Source organism: Lepisma saccharinum, chromosome 11 (genome assembly GCF_977018435.1).
Source record: "Lepisma saccharinum chromosome 11, izLepSacc3.1, whole genome shotgun sequence".
In the NCBI taxonomy this organism is placed as follows: domain Eukaryota; kingdom Metazoa; phylum Arthropoda; class Insecta; order Zygentoma; family Lepismatidae; genus Lepisma; species Lepisma saccharinum.
In genome coordinates, this window is record NC_139239.1 from 65,783,514 (window position 1) to 65,801,670 (window position 18,157).

The following is an 18,157-nucleotide window of genomic DNA, read 5'->3' on the forward strand; positions in this document are numbered from 1 at the left end:
AACATGAAATGCGACCGTTCGAATCAAAGTACTGTTTTTGTCGCACCTGCTGCATGTGATCTGTTTCTGAAGAAAGCAAACCCAGTCCTTGTATGGTTTCATGTTGTTCTCGAACACTGCTCAAAGTTTTGTTTTTCTCAATAGCGCACTAAACAAAGTGAAACGTTCCTCGAAAGTTTAAGAATGTTTAGGTTCAAGTTAAACATGGATAGACGCAATGAAATGCATTCTGTACATAAAACACAAACAAGGTTTAATAATTCTTCAACATGTGTACGTACAACATGGCGCCTGAGAAAACCAAAACAAAGTCAATTCCATCGTAACAAATAACAGACTATTGAACATATTTGTTCTTCTTGGTATCTTCTTTGAGTAGTATAGTTTATGCTACGGACAGCACCACTTACAAGTGTAGAAAAGGCGAGGCTATTTGATTGTTCAATCAGATTTGCTTACACTTAAAACAATGCCAAGAGGGGCCTATACCCCAATTCTTCCAGTGTGATATGCTCTGATTTTTAAGAAATTCTGAATTTCTAGTGTAGAAAAGGCGAGGGCTCAACAGATAGATTTGCTTACACTTAAAACAATGCCAAGAGGGGCCTATACCCCAATTCTTCCAGTGTGATATGCTCTGATTTTTAAGAAATTCTGAATTTCTAGTGTAGAAAAGGCGAGGGCTCAACAGATAGATTTGCTTACACTTAAAACAATGCCAAGTTCCCATATGATCTTATTGCTTATAGTGTGTTTTTCTGTCAAAATCCCAGGAATTGAATTTTAGTGTTTCAGATTGATTCTGCCATGTATATTAATATAAAGCTTATAGTTACTGGGTTCTGAGGCCCAGTGGAGTGTGGTGCATGGTTTTTATTGCCTTGCAATCAGGAGGCCTCTGGGTTTGAGTCCTGATAAAATGTGAAGCCTCTCCTGATGGCAAAATGTTAATATTGTTGCTTTGTAAGCAAAAGGCTCGGGTTTGAGTCCTCATAAAATGTAAAGCCTCTCCTGATGGCAAAATGTTAATATTGTTTGTCTTGTAAACAAGGGGCTTTGGGTTCGAGTCCTGATATAAGATTGAAATATATACAACTGCCCACACATAAGATATTCACTGCTAGCTGATAATACAGTTGAGGTTTGTGTGTTGTACAACAGGATAATAGAACAAATATCTTCTAGAACTGCTCCGTGACTCTCTCATTTCTTACATCATAAACATATGATTTTTCACCTATGAGAATGACACTACAAATGGTGTCTTCAGGTAAAGCCTCGTGGAATTCACAGATAATTTTAATGTTTGTTCTGTCATTTACTACAACTTGTTTTCTTTTTGAAGTGTTGATGACAAACATGGGTCTCCGTGCTTTGAATTCATCTGGTGCGTAGTACATGTCTGTATTCCCAGTAGTGACTCTTTTGAAAGCCGAAAAAGCTTCATATAATTTGAGAAAATCATCCTTGGACATGTCTAAATTGTAATTTTCTCTGGGAAATACCTCATTTCTGCCATTTTTAAGATATATGTTCTTGATGTTGCAGTTATCAAATCTACTTGAATTTTTTTCCTGATTATTGTGTCTCCCAGTCTGAAACAATACCACTACAAAATCAGGCATGTCATATTGAATACTGGAGAATGAATTTGTAGCATCAAATTCATAATAAGTACCAGCGGCAGGCTTCTGTACGCATTGATATGTGTAAAATTGCAGAGGAATTTGTGGATTTTTTAGGATATCAGCTTTGTATTTAAGAGCGTAACTGGCCTCATATTCAACAACTGGAATTCTTAGCTCCATAGTCTGAATAATGCATTTGCCTGCATCTGGTAAGGTATTAGGCAGAGCTTCTCCTGTAGTGTTTAATGTACTGTACCTCATCAGAGCATTGTTATCATTTGCAGCTCTTCTAAATGTAATTCTTAACCCCCCCTTCCACATAATTTCTTTGTAATCCGAGAAGAATCCTGGCAACAGGCGCATAGGGAACAGCACTGTGTGATTTTTAGATAATATCTTATCACCAGCCTCAAATCCACCTATTTTGTAGTAAGAAGCCTCGGTTTTGGATAATTTTAGAGTGGCCAAAGCTGTGGAAGTAATGCCGGGATAATCTACTCTGTTTATAACAACGCCATGCTTTCTGATCTCAATTTCAGAGAACAGATGCGGCACAAAATTATCTACAAGTCTTATATTTGAATTTGCAGGGTAATCTGTACCATCGAGCTTTACAACATCAAATTTGATGTATAGATCTGCTCTGTGGGGGTGTATAAAACCGTCCCCTACATCAAGATCAACCTCAATCTCTGTGTTGGGTTGATTTAAATTTGCAAATGTCCTCCTGTTTGGGGGGAATGATTGTAGCTCATAACTCTCAATATTTTCCATTGTATGTATTTTTATTTAAATGTTAATCTCTATGATAGCAGTTGTTGTGGCTCCAGCAAAATCAACCAATTCTTCTTTTTCATTAGTGACCATCAATTCAATATAATCTATTCTGTTGTGGCACACAGGAAAATATAATGTTGGGGATGGATTGTAGATGATTGGCTCCATGAATTCGGAATTAGGTTTGAATGTTGCAATGATGCCAGTTTGTTTGTGAGTGCCTATGCCATTTGATTTGGTGATCATACCCTCTGCCACATTACAGTGAATATTCAGAGTCTCTATGGCTAAGAATTTAGGTATATTCATAGCAGTGTGTTTGATGGCTGGTTCAAGTTTTGTGTTGTTCTCAAATCCCAACAGCTCTCCTATAGTACCCAGATGCACTGTTTCTGTAGCAGATGCAATTTCTACTCTGTGAGTGACAGAATTTTGACTTAACACTATACCTCTGGGTAATTGAGCATTTAGAGTGGATAGATTATATTGCCCTGGAGTGATGACAATTTTTTGATCCCCTACTGCAATTGTGTTGTTGTGGTGTGTAATATTAGGTATCAGGTACATGCCGTAAAATGCTCTGAGAGCTATTGTTTTGGGATACACTATGTCATCATGCAATTTGAGTTTCAATATTGAATTTTGGCTGGTGAGATGGAATACCCCCATGATGTTTCAGATACCACAAGGCTTTTTGAAAATTTTCAATTGATGGTTTATTTATTTGAGACATATATCTGAGAACAGATAAACACAAATGTCCGCAATTAACATCTTTGAAATTTTGAACACGGGCATTATTGTAATAAAGATTAGCTGATTTTAGATATTTTATTAAATTTTCAGGTGGAACACCTCCAAATGAATCAAACACAAATGCCTCATTTTTTAAATATTTAAGATAACAGATCCAGTGAGTGCCCTGATTTTTGTACTCATCCAAATTAACAATGCCACACTCTTTGTTGAGTGGTTGTTCTGGTAAAGAATCAGACATGTACACACCCCTAAAATGTTTGATGCCCAGTGGCTTGATCAAAGCTTCAATATCTTGGTTTGTAAGCGGCTCTTGTTTTTTTTAAACTTATTCATGGCTCTCTTAACACCTTTGCCTTTTTTCTCCATGGCCAGGTTATGGCGCCTCTGCTCATCTAATTCTGCCCTATTCTTCTTGGCATCTATTACTGTTTTTGCTATGGCAGCTGATCCCCCGGCCAAGCTCCCAACAGCCCCGAGAGCAGCTAAGATGGCAGGGATAGTAAATATGAAACCCCCCACATGTGATTTTTTCCTGGATTGCTGTAATTTTTTTAATTGGGGGGTACTAAGCAACAATTTCATACCATGTCCCTTTGCAAGACAAGAGCTTTTTTTCTTGCGCTGTTTTTTGGTTAAAAGACTATCAATAGTTTTAAGAGATTTGAGACCTGCATAAGGTATTTGATACATAACACCCTTGGCCTTCATTGTAGGTTTATTATATACATATTCACAACCCCCACCCCAGTTTTTGTTTGGTGCTCATAGCTATGGTGGTTCCCAATGCTGCTATTTTTTCACTTAAAGAAGCATCTTTGCTTACAAATCTACCAAATGCAGCCTCTTCTAATTTCTTGTCTGCAACATGTCTCTTGTCAAGATCAGAATGTGTGTTGTATGCTATGTCATGGTCTCTACAAGCAGCATCTAGAGGATTAACACCAGGATCCCCTCTGTTTAATCTATGATCCAATTTTGTGCCTGGACCACAATACTGATAGCCTGGAATGTGTAGTTCAAATGGCAACTTGTTTATAATGTCATTAACAAGCCCCCGACCCTCAGAAACATTCCAAAATTTAGGTGGTAGAGTATTAATAATTTTTATGAGATATCCAATCCCCTTAGGGTCATTCACTATAAAATTAGACAATTTGGTGCTTATCATGTCCATAATTCCAACCTTTTCATTGTAAAAATTGTGGTTCCCAGCATTTTCCTCCCCAGCTATCACCAGCAACCTATCTACAAGTTTCCTGACATCATCAACCCACACAAATTCTTTAGGCAGGGTGTTGTATTGTTTGATTCCACTGCCAGTCTTGATCTGTGACCATATGGGCTTGATTAAATTATTGTATTTTGCCCCACTGCTAGACTTGACTCTTTTTTGTGTGGGATCATTGTTCTGGTATAGAGCATCTGATTTTATTAATATTTCCTTGTAATCCTCATAATCTTGATCTGTATAGCTGCCAGGCCTTTTCCTAGTTATCAGTTCCCACAACCCAGGTGTTCCGGTGTACTTAACAAAAGCACCTTTTTCTCCGAGACGAGATTCTGAATATACAATTATATCATCCCCCATAAATGTTACTCTGAAATTGCCAATTCTATGAATGATGCTCCCGTCAAGCTCTGTGTCGGCATATAAGCCAAACACCTCATCTTTGTTGTCTTTAGGTGTGGTTAAATATTTTTGAGCAAGAAGACCCAATTCAATAGGATCTTGACTAGCTTCAATTCTTCTAGGAGCAACAGGACTAGGTGTATGAATACTGGAAAGTGGGGTGAATGGATAATCTAAAATGTTCCTAGCAGCTACAGGTACAAGCTCCGTGATCAAATCTTGATTTTGCTCTGTAACAGTTTTGATATTCTTACCTAAATTATTAATAGCATCAATGACAGGCTGTTCTGTTTGTTTGTGTTTTTCATAAATTCCACGGTTCTCTGATTTCCATCCCTTAAATCTTTTTACAAGATAATCTCTTAACTTAAGATCATCAATGACTGGTCGTTTCATGGTTATTTATATATGTTTCAACGTCTAGAAAATCGTTGATTTTATTTCTGTATTTTCCAGTATTAGGTGTTCTTGTCATATCAATTGTGACAAACCCATAACTGTCCTGGTTCCAGCACCTACTGCAAAACTTGGAAAAATCATTGTAGCTCAAGTCCCCACCTACATATTCATCGTGTATGTGTTTGAGGTTGGTATGGTCTTGATGAAACACACATATAAAATTGCTGTTGTCTCGGATCAGTTGCTTGGGTATTTTAGAAAAAGTCTGTGCCAGGTAGAAGCAATCAATGTTTTTGTGCCGCCCTTGTGTAAAGAAATTTCTAACCTTGTTTTGATTATCCAATATAATGTCATCAAACACAACAACAGAATTATCGAGACATTCATCGAGTGGCTTAACATCTGATTCAAAAGTGGCAATATTCAATCCATCATATAGCTTCATCAGCTGCTGATATTTTAATTGTTCCAAGCTCTTAGAAAAGATATACAAGTGCCTGTTTTTCCAGTCTAACCAGTTGGGTGCCAATAAAAAATTATCAACTACTAGTGTAGTTTTACCACAAGCAGATGGCCCGACAATAAGACACCTAATATTATCAGGCAGCAGCACTCCATTTATCTTATTCTGCTGTTCAGGTTCTGGCAGCCTTTTTATAACATCCCAGGTGCTCATATTATCACTTTGTCTGCATCGATCCAGCTGTTTTCCGGATGACCCAGCCATTTGACAAATAACTTGTTGCCTTTTCTGCGGATGATTTTTTCTATGAGATATGTGTCAGGCTGTTTAGTTTTGCTGAGCTCTTGTTCATAAAACCTGCCTTTGAGAATTTCTCCTCGGTGGTCTTTTATTATATATGTGTTAAGGGTCCCGGGTTTAACTTGAACCACTGTAAATAATTCAGTACTCCAGTTTCTTGTAAAGCCTCTTTTGAATAAGTGCTTATATTTGCTGATTCTTACTTGATCACCCACCCTGTATTTGGCCTTTCTTGTTGTTGGCTGGTATCTAGGATAATAAACAGTCCTGATCAATTTTTGCTCATCAGATGAAGTTACTTCAGAGGGTTTCATGTTGATTGTGGAATGGACCGAGTTGTTATATTTATGTAGAAGTTCTGGAAGAATATTAAGCCATTTATAATTTCCTTGGAGGGTAAATTGTTTATACATAAGATTTTTTAAGGTTCTGTTGAATCTCTCTACAATTGAGGCCTTGAGATCACTGTAACTCGAGTAATGTTTTATTGACTGGCTTTTAATAAATTGTTGAAACACTGAATTATAAAATTCTTTGCCATTATCTGTTTGCAAATAGCGCGGTAATCTTCCTGAATGATTGATGATTGTCCTGAGGGCTTCTGTAACACATGTTCCAGTCTTGGATTTAAGTGGCAGAGCCCAGGCAAATTTTGAAAATGTGTCTATCACAGTGAGTAGATACTTGTAGCCCTTGTTGATTTTGTCTAAGTTTTTCAACTGTCCAGTTGCCATTTCAATCAAGTCGCTCTGCCATAAATCATCTATGCCCTTTGTGACTACTGGGAGTCTCTTATAATTATGTCGGGCCTGTCTGTGTAATTCATCGACAATAATTTGTCTAGACATGATATGTAAACAAGAATATTGCAACTATGGGGTGTTCAGCAGCTGATACTGCAGGATTTTCTAAATATAATTTGTCCCCTATTTGTATTTTAAATTCCAAAGAGCCATCATCTTCAACATATGCTGTTTCTAATGTATTGGGGTCTGTAAAATCCTCTAACTCTACACTGGTGATTTTTGGTTTGTTATCAGCACTTGTTATTGATAAGGTAGGGTAGTGGTGTGCCTGTGGCTGATGCCAATATTTGATCTTGATTGGTCTCAATGTGCCCCCAACAAAAAACTGGTAATAAAATTGTGCAGGGGACAGCATATATATTTTGCCACCTGGTGTAAATGGTGAATCATATTCTTTGTTGGGGATGCTGTACAATTCAAGAATTACTGTATGTTTTGGATTCTCGATTATGCCTGTTATTTCTTTTTCTGCTGTGAGCAATCTGCTTGTTACAGATTCAAGGTGCTCATTGATGGTCCTAACAACATCATCATGGCCTGGCTTGATTTTTATGTCCACAATAAGTTTCTTGTATTGTTGCACAATCTCTTGAAGCTGGGTGGCAAAAACAGACAGGGCATTTGCTTGATTGGATTCCATGGTCCCTAGCTGTTGCTTGATATTAGCTACAATTTGTTGTAAATTTTCAACAACTGCCAATTTTGAATTTTGAGCAGTAAGATCATGGACCTGTCTTCTGATATCCTCAAACAGGGCATGCAGTTCATTAATATGTTGATTGGTTGGTAGAGTGGTCACTGTCTGAGTGAGTTGTTTGATCTCTGCTTGGATATTCTTGATATCTTCTGATTTCAATATGCGATTCACAGCTCTCTTAATATTTTTAAGTTCCTGTGATGTAGGGAGATTTGATACTGTATTTTGCAAAGATTCAAGTGCCAATTTCACATTGTTTAATTCAGATGCATCAGCCACATTTTGCATAGCATTTTGGAGCAGGGCTATATCTGCCTGAGAGGGTGTTGATCGTTGTAAAATTTCAAGTTTTGTTTGGATATCATCGATCAAGTGATGAAAATGAGATAATTCAGATTCAGTGTTGAGGTTTTCAAGCTTTGTGATCTGTTGCTGGACACTGTGAAGAGTGTCTACAATCCCAGGCAGGCGAGTTTCTTGTACATTTGCCAAATCACTTTGCACTGCTGCTATGGTACCTTCAAGATGGGTTATGGTACTTTGAATTTTTCCAAAATCTTCATATGTTTCGAGTTGCAGCTTAATATTTGCTACACTCCGAGTTATTGCATTCAAAGCATCAGAAGATGGCAAGTTGTTCATAAAATTTTCAAGCGTCTCAATTTTTTCTTTAACCTCGGCTATGGCATTGTGCAGAGGATCCAGGTTAGGTATCTGCAGTGACTGAATCTGTTCTTTTAGAGTGGAAATCACTAGATCAAAATCTTCTTGTGATTTTATGCTTTTGACAATTGTTTGGAGTTGTGTCTGGACATTATTTATTTGCTCTTCCAATTGCTGTTTCAATTGCTCGGAGTTGGTGGCCTGGGTCTTAAATTTGGCTTGAAGAGCTGCTACAGCTTCTTCTAAACTTTGAAAATTATCTAATGTTGCCAGATCAGTATATTTCTGAAGCAGCAGTTTGAGTTCAGAATCAATTTTAAGAAGAGGGTCCATGCATTGTGATTGCAAATTTGTAATTTCTAATTGAAGACTGGCATTGAGTGTGGTTTGTAAAGCTTGCAAATCACTTCTTAATTTCTTGACTCTGACATCAAGCATCAGAATCTCATCACTGTGATCTTCATGCCTTGTATGGCCAAATATATCATTAGGCATTTTGTTTTAATGGTTATTTATTATAGAGTATCTGATTCTTAATTCTATAAAAAAGGGTATAAGCTTGTCATATGATCCAGGGACCTCAATATATAAGCAGTCACCAGCAGAAACAGTATATACAGTGCCAGAAACCATGTTTGAGTGCTTAATTCTATAAATATTTCTCCCTACTGAAATCTTGACATCACCCTCAGGGGTTGTAATAAATTGCAATTGCCCACCTACAGGTAATTGGTAATGATTTAAATTATTGTTAAATATGTACAATATTTTACCTGTTTCTTCATCATTATCTGTAAGTATGCTGTTCAGATGAATAATTAACAAGCCACTCAGTTTAGACATTACAGATTGTAAATCAGGAGAGGGTTGTGGTGTAGGCAGGTCCATAATAGCCTGTTTTTTGAACCCAAATAAGTTCATAGGCATGTTTATTTATTTCAAATCATGCTCTGGAATTGGGCATTGATTTCCACTTTTCAAATCACAATGCCCCCAAGGTAAAGTATGTATGTTACATGACAAAATGCATCTCTTGTCATCATGTGGGTCCAGGGCTACTTTTCTTACAATATTGCTAGTCAGCAAGTGATTCTCACTCTGAATTCTATTTTCTGATGTTCTGATTGAATTCTGGGATTTGATGCAATTTTTATAATCTTCAAATACAAGCTCTTTTTCCACAGTAACTCTGCCAATTCCCTTGGCTTTTTTGACAACAGCACTACATGTTTTAAAACTGTACATCTTGGCACTTAACCCAGCAAATTCCACAATAACATCACCAAGTGTCTCATCTTTTAACTTGCCAGGCACCTTTTTGTTGTGGGGTTGAATTCTTGTATGTTCACTGGTATCAAAGTATTGAAACAATTCAGGCTGTGACATATCTTGATAAACATCTTCTGTTTGAATATCAAGAATAAAACTATCCGTGTCCATGTACAATAATTTTACACGATCCTCATAATAAGGTTTCAGCACATCATAATACAATGTTAACATACGTAATTTGGACAATTCCAATATCGCAGCCCCTTCATAAATAGGTTTATCAAACTTAATCTTTGTTTTCATCATGTTGAAAAGTGCCATGTCATCATCATAAATTCTTCTGTAATTGAAGTTGGGCTTTGCAACCAATTTTTTGCTCCGGCTGGGGTCAGTAATTATTTTAACATCGGTATGTTTTCTGACATTTTCAATAGTTTTGCCATACACTGAATTCACCATCAATTTAAACAAGCCCTTATCAAATTGGCTCTTTGCAGATGTTCGAAGCTCCGTATTTGTATCAATATAAGGTTTCAACCATTCTGAGTGCCTGAACCTTAAGACTTTGCCAACTTTGGTTACTTGAACACCATGTTTCATCAGGAACTGGAGGTTTTTATAATATATGACATAACCCTGTTTTGGCTCCAGAGTCATCATGAGCTTCTTCTGTTTAGAGCCAGGTGAGCACTGAACCTCGGGAATTGGGGGCAGATCAGAAAATTTGTTGTGCAAATGATCTGGAAATATCAGTTTAGTCTCTAAGAAGAGGCCATATTCACTGTCATCAAAGTCCTGAAGATCTTCAATATTGAAATCTTCGACCCACTCAAGCTCTGCATATGGCAGTTTATCCATCATGGCGTGACCATAGAGGTTGTTTGCATCCACATAAAGTATATAATTTGATGGCCGTGCTGGATCATAATCAGGCATATACTTGTTATTTGCTCTGGCATATCTCTGGGAACATTGCACCATCCCTCCTCTTATACATTCCTCCATAAACAGATACTTATCTTGATCGTGGATCAGATCCAATTGCTTTTTGGTATTGAAAAACATTGCAGACCATGCTAGGCCCGGAGCACTGTAAAAATACACTGGGTCCAGTCCATAATTTTGCATCGAAGATTTTCTGAATGTCTGTATTACATCAGCTGAGAGGGTCACATCAAGTTTCAAATAAGCCATGTGATAATCACGAAATGTCTGGCATTTTAAACTCTTCCACATCAACTGGGCATGGTGATAATCATCATCAGTGATTCCAGATCCTCTGATTTTGCTGTAAAATGCTTCTTGTGGTGGCAGAGAACACTCATCAAATTTAGAAAAACCTGTAACATAATCATATGGGTATACACCCTTCCGCCTAATTAATTTCAGGTCCTGATTTGGAAACAATGCACGTGTGATTTTCAAGTCATCATCAGATAATTGAGTGGTCAGTGTGGCCAGGCTAGCAGGTAAAAATCTGTAAGAATCAAGAAATCTTATGTGAATAGGAACACCATCAACTTTAATTATCTTGCTAATAGATATATATTTCTCGTCATTTTCAGCTAAAATATTTAAATTCTGCTTGTCAAACCCCTCGTACCTGATCAGATGATGGAAATCATAATTGGATGCTCCATGGCAAAATATGGGGATAAATCTTGGTCTCTTGATCTTAATATTACAGCTATTACACAGGGCCTGTTTATATCGACCATCTGTATGAGAATGGTGATGAACCTTGATATTTGTATCTGAAAATTCACAATCACATACCGGGCATTTTTCTGCTTTGTTGAAATCTTCAATCTGTTCCTCTGTTAAAGGCAACATAGGTTTTGATATTAATAAGATGTTAGATGCTATGTCACGGCACACATTTTCTATTCTATGTGCAAATTCTTTGATGGCATCTGGTCCCTTGTATGAATCTTCTTTAATAACAACACCATCCCGTATAACCATAAAACAAAAGCTGGAAGGTTCATGTAACTGGTATGGTGTACTTGAAGATTCTTCTGGATCTGGGCTACAGAATGCAAAAGGATTGAGGTTCGATTCGAAATCACAGACAATATATACAGGGTGTTCCAACAAGGCTTCATACTTTTTGAATTCTGCTTTTTCACTTGGATTGGGCATCACCATATGAACAGGTTTATGGTTGCCACAGTATTTCAGATGCTCAATTAACTTGTTTTTAGCAATTTCTGCATTACATTCAGGAACCCCCTTCACCATTTTTTGACCATCAAATACAGTTAAACATCTTCTGCACAACTTGAATATTCTATGAGTTTTGTCTAGTTGTGTTCTCACTAAAGCTTCAAGATTATGTATCAGAGTATAATGATATGTGCCATCCTTTTCAATTAAGAGCAGATCAATCGGAATTGCAGATTCATCATCAAGTGTACTGATTCTGAGAGGTGCTATCGGGCAATTGCCAGTGGAACAAGTAAATACATTAATAGATAATTGTTTGCCATTGATGTGCCTGGCCCTTTTTTCAAATTTATCAATATTCTGAACTGACATTGGATATTCCAAACCCTCCATTACATCATCAAAATCATGTTCATGCTGTTTGTAATAACTTATTCTCTGAGGATTCCTTGAAACTGGATACAAAGCAGCTAATATACACCACAAAAAGCATTTCTGGTCGGTGTTTTTTATATTGACCACGGCTCTTTTGTTTTTGATATTAGCAGGCAATGGCAGATATGTAGATCCTTGTAATGGGCTGAATTCAGAAATATTAACATATAACTTGTGTGGAGAACCGCATAGGCTCCATCCGGACTCTTTTGCCGCAAATTCAGAGTGTTTAATATTTAATTGAACTATTAAACTGCTTATTATTGTATCTGAATTTGAATTTGAATATACAGGTACAGTTTCTGTTAAGTGGGGATGTGTAAATTTTGTGCCGTTTGGTTTCTTATATTGTACAAACAATTTGAGGGAGAGCTTATAAGAGCCATTTTGTGCATTTAGAATTGCCTGCAGATCAGGATTTATACTGTTCAAGAAATTCTCAATGCCGCATCTTGGCTCTGATACAAACCGGTAATCCCTAAGTTGGGCATTAAAACTGCTATGTATGGGTGCATAGCGTGGCTGCTTTGCAGGTGAAGCATTAACAGGTGCTTCGTATTTTCTTTTCAGACCAGATGTGGATGGTTGTGAGGGCAATGCTGATGACTGTACATAAGAATTACACTTATGCCATTTGTAATATGCCTTGCTTAATATTTTATGGCATCTTGGACATATTTTCATGGCCTTTCTGCATTTCCTAGGCTTACATTGGTGCCTAGCCCAATGAGAACTAGATATATTTTTATTACACTGATTGCAATATTTTTGTTTTGGCATTTTTTCTTGTTGTTTATTATATAAGATTTTCTGGGCTTCAATTCCAAACTTTATACTTAATAAAAATATCAGTTGGGTTCAGCAGTTAATGGCTGAGCTGGTGCTTTTATACCCAAACAACAGCAGTAACTAGGTTTTGGTGATAGTTTTGCTGATGTACAACATACAAACCTCAACTGTTTATCAGCTAGCAGTGAATATCTTATGTGTGGGCAGTTGCATATATTTCAATCTTATATCAGGACTCGAACCCAAGGCCTCTGATTACAATGCCACAGTATTAACACGTCTCCAAATGGAATATACCCACATTTTACTGGGTTCTGAGACCCTTATGCAGACAAAATTGGATTTTGAACTGCCGTAATATTTTCCAAGTCTTTGCCTAGGCTCATATTATCAGAATGGAATTGCTTTCAGCACGAGGGGGGTACAGTTCATTGCCACTGTGTGAAAATATGTATCTTTATCTCAATAATCTTTGTTACACTTTTACATGTTGTCTTGCATGACTAGGAATTTGTTACACTTTTCCCCTGTCGTGCTGAAAGATTAATGACCTCTTCAGTGAATCATATAGAAAAATCATTAATGCCCCCCTTCTAGCGTGTCTCTTGCGTGCCGGCAAAGCACGCAAATGCTTACCCGCTTCTTCTCCTATTGTATTTGAGGAGGTGGTTATAAAACATGAGAAAATAAGAAAATTCAGTTTTTTGTACAATATATTATTGTAAAACACTTTTTACCAGGTTTTCAGATCTGGGAGTTGTATATCAACTATTCTCAAAATCTCACTTGTGGACATATTATTTTGCCACATGTTTTCAATCTTAAATATTTTATGAGGACTCGAACCCGGAGCCCCTTGTTTACAAAACAACAATATTAACATTTTGCCATCAGGAGAGGCTTCATATTTTATGAGGACTCAAACCCGAGCCTTTTGCTTACAAAGCAACAATATTAACATTTTGCCATCAGGAGAGGCTTCACATTTTATCAGGACTCAAACCCAGAGGCCTCCTGATTGCAAGGCAATAAAAACCATGCACCACACTCCACTGGGCCTCAGAACCCAGTAACTATAAGCTTTATATTAATATACATGGCAGAATCAATCTGAGCTACACTAAAATTCAATTCCTGGGATTTTGACAGAAAAACACACTATAAGCAATAAGATCATATGGGAACTTGGCTTAATTTTAAGTATAAGCAAATCTGTCTGAGAGGCTTTCGCCCTTTCTACACTAGAATTCAAAATTCTTAAAATTAAGAGCATATCACACTGGAAGAATTGGGGTATAGGCCCCTCTTGGCATTGTTTTAAGTGTAAGCAAATCTATCTGTTGAGCCCTCGCCTTTTCTACACTAGAAATTCAGAATTTCTTAAAAATCAGAGCATATCACACTGGAAGAATTGGGGTATAGGCCCCTCTTGGCATTGTTTTAAGTGTAAGCAAATCTGATTGAACAATCAAATAGCCTCGCCTTTTCTACACTTGTAAGTGGTGCTGTCCGTAGCATAAACTATACTACTTCTTTGTATCACAACATTCCTCCAAACAGCTAAAACAATAATAATAATAATAAGGTCGCAACAGCTCAATCACAACACAAGGCCACATAGTAGACACCAGAAATTTAGGAAATTATCAGTAAGAAGGGTTGTAGGCGCAAAAAGGGGAGAGAAGTGTAAAATTGAAGAAGAAGAAATAACTTGCAAAGGGAAGAAAATAAGTTGTTTAGATACCAACTACAGTGAAATTGGTGGTTATAAAGTGTAGATTGAAATAGGCCTCAAAACCGACAGTTAACAAACTAAAACTAGATAATCCAATCAAATTCCATCGTAGACTAGGAATTTGTTTACAGCACGCCCACCTCCATGGCGGAATGGTCAGCATACGCTGGTTAAGAAATGGATGTATCGTTTTTCTGTCTTATCATCCATTTCATGAGTTCATCATCCATGCTCATCATGTTGTGATTATCTCAAGCGGTGGGAAAGCGATGTAAACTAAAGTAAGTAAAATATAAATGAGTAGAATAATTTCCAGCTGTTATGAGGATTACTTTACACGAACCGTAAGAGTGACAGAGGGAAAAGAGCCAGTATGATGATAAGATGTAGGAAAAATAATTTTTTGTAATGTTTTTCTTCTTGTAATGTTGGTTTCATCGTTCCCATACCTAACCGAATCTAAATTATAACTAAAACTACTTTTCATTGCAAAGGGAAAGTATACATGAAAAGGGTCAAATTAAAACGCCCTACAATTCAGTGAGTTCGAGAAACAGATTTCAAAAGCCACAGAACACACCCTTATTTCTAAGTGTATTCAACCAAGATTTATGAGTATTTATTTCTAAGGACAGTAATGTTTCTTCAAAATTCGGCCGCCTTTTAAAAACTTTCTTTAATGTCTGACGATATACGAGCTACAAATCGCATATTCTACAAACGAAAATTAGAGATAATCCCATCAAATTCCATCTTCAACTAGGAATTTGTTTTACAGCATGCCCGCCTGAACCTTTCACCTGTGAGGAGAATGTTTGCGAATGCAGATAGTTGAACAGAATAACATACTTGGAAGCCATGAGCAATCTGCAATGGTTTAGGGAGAGAGAGAGAGTGGAATATATTTCACTTGAAAATAAATATAACCGAATCATGAAGGGATGAATAGATCCTATTTTCTTTGGTAATTGAAAACTAAGACGCTCTTAGTTATATAATCTACACCTTTGTTTCTTCCCCTGTAATCTGGTTTGGATTTACTGTGCTCGGATCTTTCTTTAAACTCTGGGTAGAAAGAAATCCTTATTAGCCTCTGTGCATAACGTGGTCCTAAAACAAACTTTGGTTTAGTATCGGTTAAGTCTACTTTTCTGCACAGATAGGCTATTCCGAACCACTGTAATGTGCCTCCAAGGATCGACCCCGGGACATATTGATTACAAGGCGACGGAGTTACCACTCCACAATCGGGGAGCCCCCACAAAAAAAAAAACATTGTAAAGAAACATTTTAGTTGATAAATTGCATCCTCGGATTGCTATATTTTGCAGTTATCAACTTTTGACGTTTTAGAACCAAAAAAATGAATAAAAAAAATAAAAAAACACGAGGGAGAAAAAGAGACAGAGACCTGTTGTCGAATGCAACGATGCCTTCTTCCGAACTTTCCAAGCAACACCTTCCTCAAGAGTTCTTATCTTGTGCGTAGGGGGTTATTTTTCCTTCTCAGAAGTCAATAACTCCATTTTCCATTCTAACTCAATATTTTCGTATAGGTACGAACGAGCACGTCTGTGGCGCATAACTGAATTTTAAACTGTCGTTCAGGGACTTAAATCGAATTTCTTCTCAGTTACGATGGATAACGTATATTTCTGGCTCTAATATCCTAAGCATTTCCTTTTCGAGAGTCTGCCATGGGATTATATTTAATGCTAAAACTCGCCTGCTGGAAACCAACTGGAAACAAGAAAGGAATTGTATTGGGCGTGTGTGTACAGTAAGTAAGTCTTAGGAAATAGTCCTAGCGCAAAGCACATGTAAAGAGATATGATGGGGAAAGAAATTCTAAGTGGTTAGGTCTCTCTCTATAGAATTCCAAAATGTTGTCCCGTCTTTGTCAATCCAATTGTACAGGTTAATTGTTGGCTTTCAGTAAAACTTGTATTTTGTGTATTTTTGTTGCGTAGCGTCTCTTTTCTGCCACTTTCGGCTACTCGGGACGATGAGGATAAGGGATTATAAGATGATATTGATGAAAGATCACCCATGCCTAGGGCGGGACTCGAACTCGGGATCTTGGGTGGACCCCTTAACACGCTCGAATCCGGACTTAGGCATGGGTGTTTGTTGTAAGTGTCCCTTCATCAATACCATCATATCATCTCTCATTCTCATCGTCGCTATTAGCCAAAAGTGATAGAAAAGGGTCGCTAAGTAACATACACATTTGGAAATAAACGTGTTTGTAGTTGTAGTGAGAGTCCGTGGCATTCTTTAATGTTTTGATGTTGATAAAAATACAGAATAGAGGGAATTATTGTCAGTGAATTAGCATGACGTAACAGTGATATTTCATTAAACAACACGTGAGTAAGACGTTAACCACGAAATAATGGGAACCGCTGCTTCCTTGTCGACTTTTTCTTCAATACCCGCATGCATTTTGACATTATCTACACACGATTCACGTCGTACAGATATTGTAGTTCTCATCCGTAATATCTTCATCCGAGACATCTATAGTTGTTGCTAGTGCTAGTGATATTGCCATAACGCAACTAAGGCCTATTTTTGAACCTCGCTCCTCACTTGCCGTTCTCAGTATGCACTTACGGGTTGAAGCATGTGCCAGTTTAATTTCTCCATTGTCTCCCCCCCCCTCCTCAAGCGTGGCTCGACCCCAAGCAATTAAGAAAACTTACTTGCAGAACAAACAGGCCGAACTATAGTTTATGAACTTGTATTAATGCTGAATTTGCAACTTAGCCGTTGAAGTTTTTCTTTTCTTGGCTCCACTAAATCCACGATGCTTTCAAGTTCCATGCCCATTGTATATCCATCCCATTGCCTCTCTCTTTCGTTGAGGAACTGGTCATTAAATATGCTTTGCGGATCCTTCGTCTTCGTGATATAGTGTATGCCTTCCAATCCCTAGCCTAAGTTAGATTCTTGTCTTTTTTAATATGATAGAAATGACAAGAAGATTAGAATAACCAAGAATAACGATAAAGTTAGGAAGTTAGGGATTATTTCTTTTTGGTGTTATCTCTTTCTAATTTCTTTAACACCAACGTAACTGGCCACTTCGGTGCAGTGTTCTCAACTCATGACTTTATGTTAAGCCCATCATCTGTAAGAAGAAAAATTAGTTATAAATTCTTTATTCATGGGCGAAATTCAGCCTGTGGCTACTCTACTACTTAACCCGCAAAATCTAATACAATAAAACAAAACACAGAAATACAATTACTACCATAACATAAGAATTCCATTACATTTATCGTTATTCAGTAATTAATGCTATAAAAAGATAGACAATATAACTCATTCACACACATCAAAGTAATTATGAATTATAATGAATAAATTATAATTATGAATTCAGTAATTAACACTCTAAAAAGATAAAAACAATTTTACTCATTCACACACATCAAAGTAGTTATGAATTATAATGAATGATTATAATTATAAATTCAGTAGTTAACACTCTAAAAAGATAGACAATTTTACTCATTCACACACATCAAAATGTTCGTCTTGGGTTCAAATCTGCTCATTTTTTTGTTTTGATTTCAACGTAAGCATGCTCAATCTAGTCATGTGTACTGAGGCTCTGTTCCTTCTCATCTAGA

General features: G+C 37.0%; 1 protein-coding gene across 14 annotated transcripts in view; it reads left to right on the plus strand.

Annotated features, from left to right (window-relative positions):
* The window catches only part of CaMKII (Calcium/calmodulin-dependent protein kinase II), a 394,054-nt gene that overhangs the window by 219,314 nt on the left and 156,583 nt on the right, over positions 1–18,157 (plus strand). The window lies entirely within an intron of this gene.